The sequence below is a fragment of the Castor canadensis genome, chromosome 13, assembly GCF_047511655.1.
Source record: "Castor canadensis chromosome 13, mCasCan1.hap1v2, whole genome shotgun sequence".
NCBI lineage: Eukaryota > Metazoa > Chordata > Mammalia > Rodentia > Castoridae > Castor > Castor canadensis.
The window spans coordinates 51868233-51877001 of record NC_133398.1 but is presented as its reverse complement, the minus strand read 5'-3'; the positions used below and the strand labels follow the sequence as shown (position 1 = coordinate 51877001).

Sequence of the window (8769 nt, the reverse complement as noted above, 5' to 3'; positions counted from 1 at the left end):
TTTGTATCCCAGTGGTACAGGTAAAGAAATGAAATGAACCCATGATTTTGGGACTGGAGATATGATGATATCAGGAATATCCCCACTAGACCATCATCCTGGATTGAAATCTTTGGTTCCCCATTCCTCAGCTCACTCCTCTTCTGTCCCCTCTTCCATCATTAATCTTTGCAAACATCCTTCTCACCTTTGCTCTCAGCAACTAGCAGCTCCAATGGGAAGGGAAACAAGTAGAGGGAGCAGAGTTCTGGGTGTCTCTGTCTATGCCTGGCAGCTATTTCATCTACTTTCTATGTATCCCTTTTATCAACTGTCCTTCAAAACCCAAACAAGGTCAGCCCAAACCCCCCATTCCACAGCCAGAGAGAAGCATAAGCTTTCCTTGCCCCCTGTCTCCCAAGATTTCCTCAACTTCTTAGAAGTTTGCCTTTTTCTGATAACCTCTGTCTCACACTTCATTTTTACTAAATTTGTAGATCTGAGTCACACAACCTTTGATGGTGTTGTTTGTCATTTTCTTGGTAACAAGAACTAGACTTCTTTCTTCTTGATACCCCCCTCTCTCTCTCTCACCCATAGGGAAGATTTTTGAAGGATATTTTTACTGGGGAATTGGGAATCATGGTAAGAAGTTCCCACACACTACCCCACAGCCTATAATTTAAGAATATTAGTCATAACTACTCATAATAATATCCATTGTCAGTATCTTCTTCCTTCTCCCTCCCCTTTCTGCTATTCACCCCTCAATTTCACCACCAAATCAAGTTTATTACTTGCACAAAGTCTTTTGCTGTCTTTGGTTGCCTTCTCTCCCCCAACTTATCCCAGATAACTTATCAAGATGTTTCTCTAAGAAGTGTAGCATCTGCTGGAAAGGTAATGGTCTTTCTCTGCCCAACTACCTGCCAATTCATTCATTCATTCATCTGCTTAACAAATACTTATTAAGCACCTACTACGTAACAGACTCTAAGGGATAGAAGAGTGAACAACAGGACAAAACTCCCTGCCCTCAAGGAACTCACATTCTACTGAAACTCTGCATAAACATTATTTGCAAAATAAAAGCATTTCAACACAATAAAAGTACAGAAGCTGATATCTTGGAATATTTTTTAGGAAGCACTTAGTCTACTATAATAGGATGCTGCTTATCCTCTTAAATAAATGGGGAGGCAGTAAAGGAAGGAACATGCTTCTGTTCTTTGAAATCCCGTTTCCTATTTAATTTTCCTCTTTGTAAAAGAGGTTGTGCTCCTCCCCTGGCTCCTGCTTAATCCTCCTAGAAATACACACAGCAGCCTCCCCTAGACTCCATCCACTCCGAGTACAAAGTTTTTACTAACCAAGAGGTCTTTCCTGAGAGCCCTTTCCTCCATCACCCATCTCACCACTCTCTCCTCCCACCTAAATTAATTCTCTTGCCCTATTTTGAAGATGTTATCCAAGCTGGCTTTGCAGATCATTAAACTGTCCCCCATATAATTTACAGATCCCTCCAACAATGCGTGTCTGACTGTAGATGTCACCAACAGATGTCTGGGGAGTTACATCCTAACCAGAATATGCTCTCCTGCAGCTTTGAGAGTTAGGCTGTGTGTGTTTATTCTTCTCTCCTCCAGGGCTAGTGGGTTTCACCAGATAGATGCTGCTGTTTCTTTCTTTTATAGGATTTCCTTGTTTATTTCTCCTGCTCATACCTAACAGATTACCTTCAAAGAGTCACTTTACAACTGACTAAGATTATCAGCGTGCAGATGGCCTCTCTCACAGCACTACTAGGTGCAACTGACAAATGACATCAGATGTGTTTCTACAAGTGATTTTATTCCCAAAGCATTTTAGGAAAGAAAAGCTAAAGAAGGTGACTAGCACAGATCTCACATATAAAAGAAAAGCATCTACAAACAACATACTCCATCTAAGTAATTTTATACTATTTTATTGTTTACTTGGACTCTATTTTGTTAAACATAAAAACATTTGAACAGGCTTACAAATTGAATATAATACATAAAGAAGAACAAAAAAGGATGAAGAAGGTCAAATAAGAAAAGAAAAATATCTTTTAGCAAGGATGGTACAAAATTTGCCTGTTATGTCTTAAGGCACATAATCAGATTTAACTCTGAACTTCTTAACAGTCAGAAAAAGAGGAAAACATAATCAGCTTAAGATGCCACCCATCTGGAGGAAGGAAGGAGAAATTACAGCACACATTTATTTTTTCACAATGACTTGGGCTGGTTCTTACATTTTGTGGTGTGGGTCAGGAAAGATAAAGATACAGCGACTTGTAGGGCAGAATTGTCCTATTCAAAATGCCAACTACATACATTTGAGAATGATTGACTTACATGATTCATAGAGTCCAAAAGTCAAAATCTCAACAATAAGCCAATAATTGAGGAGAAGCACTGTCACTAAGACCAGAAAACCAAAGCAACTCAGTGTAGTCGCAGACAACATAAAAACCCTCTGGTAGATGCAAGAGTGAGATTTCTAAGACCTTGTCCGTCATCATCCAGAAAGAATTGCTGTTGAGGAGTCTTGTGGTTTGGCCTCTCAAGGCGGAAGTTAGGTCTTACTAGTGCATCTTTCTTGAGCTCCCCAATCCCACAAATGTCAGATGGTTAGATATATGTCAGCTACCCTGATATAACCTGAGGCTGTAAAGCTAAAAAAGATCCAATTCCTCTCTTAAGGATATGATCTAATGAGGTCACAATCTCCTTTAAAGCAAGTCAAGAGAATAATAAATCAAACCCTCCAACCTCCAGTAGAGTTTTCATAGAAACCAGTCTTTGAAATAAACCAATGGGCTGATTAGACAACTCAAAATAATGAAAGGAAGAAAAGGTATGGCCACCACCTTCAAAGAACCGAAAATTAATGACACCTATTGTTCTTATCAAGGTTCTTGGTCACAAGCTGTAGTTATTCTATCCTGGCTCTTCAGCAGAAAAGGACTTTATCAGCTTATCAGAGGCTTGTGGAATACCAGAGAAGCTGGAACTGAGAGGAGCAGCAATGGGAGACTGGCCATGGAGCCCACCAGTGATGCCCTGGGTGTGTTGCAGCTGATTTGGGTGAATATTAAGAAGGCTTAATGTTTGCTTCACTGGATCCTAATTCCAGGCTGGGGTCTGATTGGCCAGACCTGGCTTCAGGAGCTGAGAAGAAGCAGCAACTCCCTTGGTGACTTCTACAGTGGGAGGCAAACTATGTGTCCAGCCAATACTACACACAGTGAAAGGTAAGGATCACCTCCAAAATGACACTTGTCCCTGGTGGGGTGCAGTACCTGCCACCCAAAATAAGACATGCCAAGCCACAAAGACAAATATCACGTGTTTTTCATAAGCAGTATTTAGACCTAAAAAATAATAATGTGGGGAACTTTCCAGAACGCTCGGTGCGAGGCCAAGGGGCAGAGGCTGCTCGAGCTGCGCACAGATAGGCGCTCCTTCTCCCTTCCACGTTGGCCCCAGTCGCTCACCGGCAGTAGAAAATGGTGAAAGAAACCACTTACTATGATGTTTTGGGGGTCAAACCCAATGCCACCCAGGAAGAATTGAAAAAGGCTTACAGGAAACTGGCCTTAAAGTACCACCCTGATAAGAATCCAAATGAAGGAGAAAAGTTTAAACAGATTTCTCAAGCTTATGAAGTTCTCTCTGATGCCAACAAAAGGGAATTATATGACAAAGGAGAACAGGCAATTAAGGAGGGTGGAGCAGGTGGTGGTTTTGGCTCCCCCATGGACATCTTTGATACGTTTTTTGGAGGAGGAGGAAGGATGCAAAGAGAAAGGAGAGGTAAAAATGTTGTGCATAGCTCTTGGTAACCTTAGAAGGTTTATATAATGGTGCAACAAGAAAACTGGCTCTGCAAAAGAATGTGATTTGTGACAAATGTGAAGGCCGAGGTGGTAAGAAAGGGGCAGTGGAGTGCTGTCCCAACTGCTGAGGTACTGGAATGCAAATAAGAATTTATCAGATAGGACCTGGAATGGTTCAGCAAGTTCAGTCTGTGTGTATGGAGTGTCAGGGCCATGGAGAAAGGATCAGTCCTAAAGATAGATGTAAAAGCTGCAATGGAAGGAAAATCGTTCGAGAGAAGAAGATTCTATAAGTTCATATTGATAAAGGCATGAAAGATGGCCAGAAGATAACATTCCATGGTGAAGGAGACCAAGAACCAGGACTGGAGCCAGGAGATATTATCATTGTATTAGATCAGAAGGACCATGCTGTTTTTACTCGATGAGGAGAGGACCTTTTCATGTGTATGGACATACAGTTGGCTGAAGCATTGTGTGGCTTCCAAAAGCCAATATCCACTCTTGACAACAGAACCATAGTCATCACCTCCCATCCAGGTCAGATTGTCAAGCATGGCGATATCAAGTGTGTGCTAAATGAAGGCATGCCAATTTATCGTCGACCATATGAAAAGGGACGCCTAATCATTGAGTTTAAGGTAAACTTTCCTGAAAATGGCTTTCTCTCTCCTGATAAACTTTCTTTGCTGGAAAAACTCCTTCCTGAGAGGAAGGAAGTAGAAGAGACTGATGAAATGGATCAAGTAGAACTGGTGGACTTTGATCCAAATCAGGAAAGACAGCGCCATTATAATGGAGAAGCTTATGAGGATGATGAACATCATCCCAGAGGTGGTGTTCAGTGTCAAACCTCTTAATTAATGGGGCCAGTGAATAACACTCACTGCTAGCATTTTATATGCGGTAGTGAATGAGTGAAGGACTATGATCATCATATGCTCACTACTTGCTATTGTTTTTGTTTTAATATTCAACTATAGTAGTGTTTTGAAAGTTAAATGAAGAATAAAAGCAAATATAAAAGCTCTGACTTTGCCCTGTATGTACGATGACCTCAGTGTACAAGGTGAAGTTTTAATACCTGTAAAAACTACTTTTAAAAAGTTCCCCTAGCCATCTGTTGAACCATACTTGTAATTGATTCCTCTGTGTACATGAACAAGCTTAGACTGAAATGCTAGGTTCTGTGTTGATGTTAGTGTATGACACTTCGTTGTTAAGCTATGAAATTAAAACTTTTGTATTTAACTGGCAATCCAAAAACAAAAGTTAACTTGTAGAGAACTGTTGGTCTGTCTAGTTACTTGTATTAATGGACTCATTGTGATGCCTCTGCATTCCATTGCCTCAACTATTACTTGAAGGTGGCATAATACATAATTTAGCCTGTGTTATCATCGATAGAAATGATACCTTTCTTTTTTTTTTTTTTTTTTTTTTTTTAGGGGGAAGGCTTTTTTTTTTTTTTTTCATTTTTCTTTTATTATTCATATGTGCATACAAGGCTTGGTTCATTTCTGCCCCCTGCCCCCACCCCCTCCCTTACCACCCACTCCACCCCCTCCCGCTCCCCCCCTCAATACCCAGCAGAAACTATTTTGCCCTTATCTCTAATTTTGTTGTAGAGAGAGTATAAGCAATAATAGGAAGGAACAAGGGGTTTTGCTGGTTGAGATAAGGATAGCTATACAGGGCATTGACTCACATTGATTTCCTGTGCGTGGGTGTTACCTTCTAGGTTAATTCTTTTTGATCTAACCTTTTCTCTAGTTCCTGGTCCCCTTTTCCTATTGGCCTCAGTTGCTTTAAGGTATCTGCTTTAGTTTCTCTGCATTAAGGGCAACAAATGCTAGCTAGTTTTTTAGGTGTCTTACCTATCCTCACCCCTCCCTTGTGTGCTCTCGCTTTTAGAAATGATACCTTTCTAAAGAAGAGGCTTATCATATGCTGCTGCTTAAGGGCTTGCACTTCTAGAATTGCATTCCCTTCTGTGCCATCTTTTAAAAATAGCTATATATATATAAATATATAAAATAAACTATGTTGACCAGTCATGGTACATTCTTTTCCCTTCCCTTTGGACCATGATAAGCCCTTGAGTGTCTTCCAGATCTGGGTAACTTAGAAATAAAAGTGAAGAGAACTGTATGTTGAAAAGTAATTTGCATGTATAACGTAGGAAGGTGTTCCTTAGGTATGGTACAGGCTTACTTTAAACCATTTGGCTTATGCTCCAAAGTAACTGTAATTCAATGTTGGTAGTATAGCAAATTATGATGAATAGTGTTAATTGTATGTTTAAAGTCATGTTCACAAGCTTAAGTCTGGGTATCAGAATTTAAGCAATTCTTGAAATGTATGAATGTCTCCTCAATATATTGATTACAAAGCAAAAAATAATAATAATAATGTGATTATAATATGATTATATGATTGCAAGAGGGCAGAATTGTTTGGGCAGAAGAACTAGTGGGTGAGAGGATGGGAAAGAAAGATGGTAATGGGGCAAATATTATAGAAGCATATTATATATGTATGAAAAAAGCATAATGAAGCCAACAAAAACTGTTCAAAAAGAGGGGAGGATGGTAAAGAGAGTAATATGTATGGACTAATTCAACCAGAGCACATTATATGCATGTTGTAATCATAACAACATATATAATTACACGTTGTAATTATAACCTCTCCAAGTAGGTCATAAGACCAACATGTGACAGATGTCCTGCCTACCTCTGAGGGAAAAGAATGAAGACACAGAGAGGCCAAGAAGAATCTGAACAAACAGAACTTGCTGGTTCAACCCAGCATATTACTATTAGATAAAACCCACTTTGTCTACTCCTACTGCTACGTGACTGTCCACTTTTCATCAAACCTTGAATAAAATTATAGTTTTCCTCATTTTTTCAGGTCTCCATTTGTGAAGGCCCCCATGCCAGGTAAACCTTAAAGCAAATAAATGTGTTATGCTTTTCTCTTATTAATCTGTCTTTTGTTATAGGGGTATCACCTATGAACCTTATGGTGGGTGGAGAAAAGACATTGATTTTCTCCCCTATATTCCCTATATACACTGATTTATGTTTCCATACATTCGATCAACGAGTGTGCGCTAGACACTGTTCTGAGCACTGAGGATGTAAGAGTGAATAACACCAAAATTCTTTCTCTCTTGACACTTACACTCCAGTGTGTTCTGGGAAGTGGGGTTTAGACAACAAGTAAAGACACCAGTAATTATGGCTTCAAGCACTATGGGTGTAACTAAAATAGGGGAAAGGGGTCAGCTGGAAGTGCTGGGGAGATGCTCTTCTATGTAGTGGTTTAAGGAGGCATGTGGATACCTGGAGGAAGAGGTAGGAGGAAGGAGTCATGAAAGATGTTCTAAGTCACAGTGCTTGGCTTTAATAATGAGAAGCATTAGAGAGTTTTGATCAAAAGAGTAGTTTGATGCAGCTTGATGTTTTAGCTAGTGTCATTCTGGCTGCTGGGTTGAGAATCAACTTTTGAGGTACAGGGAGAAAGAAGGGAGAGTATTGTCACCTCGATCTGTTTTTGACTGCTACATTATAGTTGTGAAGTTGGAGAATATATGGGTAAAGGGAGCCCCAGAAAAGGTCTAGTGAAACACCATGACGAGGCTCAGAGATGTGAAGGGCCCACTGCATTTTGCTGGCAGGACTGATGTATAAACCAAATCTTCTGACTTGGGCCTGGGGTATCTCTCAACCACAATGACGGAAGGTGAACTCCCAAATATGGTGAATCATGGCTTCCCAGATCTCCTGAGGTTGAAAAAACTCTGCCTTCTGAGATCCTTCTCCCACACTGTGGGGTGAGCAAAGTCACAGTGCAGAAGTTTGGATGTCATTACTAAACATACCAGTCCCTGTACCTGTCCCAGGAAGGTAAGCAGCTGCCTTTTGTGATACATAACTTTTTCTCTCGACCCCCATCTCAGCCAGGCCCTAGGAGGTTTGATTGGAAGTAGGCTCCTGACCAAGATGATGAATCTGAAGACTGGCCAGTGAGCCATGATGATCTAGCTGGGTGCACACAAATAAGCAAAGCCAGTAGACCTCCCTTTCTGGAACCTGAACTAAGAAATACCATAAGACAGAGGCTCTCAGCAGTGGAATCTGAAGCTAAAAGTAAATACAGACAGAGTTAGGTTAGAGGCTATGGCAAACTGGTGATGAAGGAGCAGGACTGCAAAGAAAAATAAGACAATTAGAGATTGCTGGAAGTAGCTGGGTCACAATGATGTCTGTGCACTTGCAGGGAGAATCACAAACTCTTTCTGCCCAAATTCCTATACCCATGTTACCCTGAAGCCTGACAGTTCTGCTTTGGCTAGAATGTACATCTATAGAGTAACATCTGGTGTAAATGTTCGGGCCTTGGTGGCATCCACCCTTACTCTGCTGGTTTAGACTCCAGGCCGCAAATAAGAAGCCCACACCCAAGACAACACCACACACTCTTTTTCTGGGGCACCACTCGCTTCCCAGCTCTGTTTATATATCCACAAAGCTTTTTCATAATGCCTCTATGTGCACACCAAATTTATAGTCAGTCTTGTTTTATTCTAAGAATATGTCTGCAGTGATATATATCTTTAAATATTTGTGTGTGTTGTTTATTTAAAACAAAGGCTATCTTTAAAAGAGCTGATGCTGATGATTTTGTAGATCCATCAGCTATTCATTGATTCACATCTAACCAAGATGTCTGGACAATACTTCTGCTAGACTAATAGCTCACTTGGTTTATAAAATTCAATGTCAAGGGCTCCTATAGCATTACGGTTTTATAAAAAGTATAATCAAGTTAAGATCACATTTTAAGGTGAAGAAAATATTTCTTTGGATAATGAACTGGTAACTTCATTAAAGCAAATGTTTGAGTTTTTTTCCCCA

General features: G+C 40.2%; 1 pseudogene; it reads left to right on the top strand.

The window, feature by feature from the left end:
- Positions 1 to 3501: 3501 nt before the first annotated feature.
- On the top strand, positions 3502 to 5260 carry LOC109700556 (dnaJ homolog subfamily A member 1 pseudogene; annotated as a pseudogene).
- The last annotated feature ends 3509 nt before the right edge of the window (positions 5261 to 8769 follow it).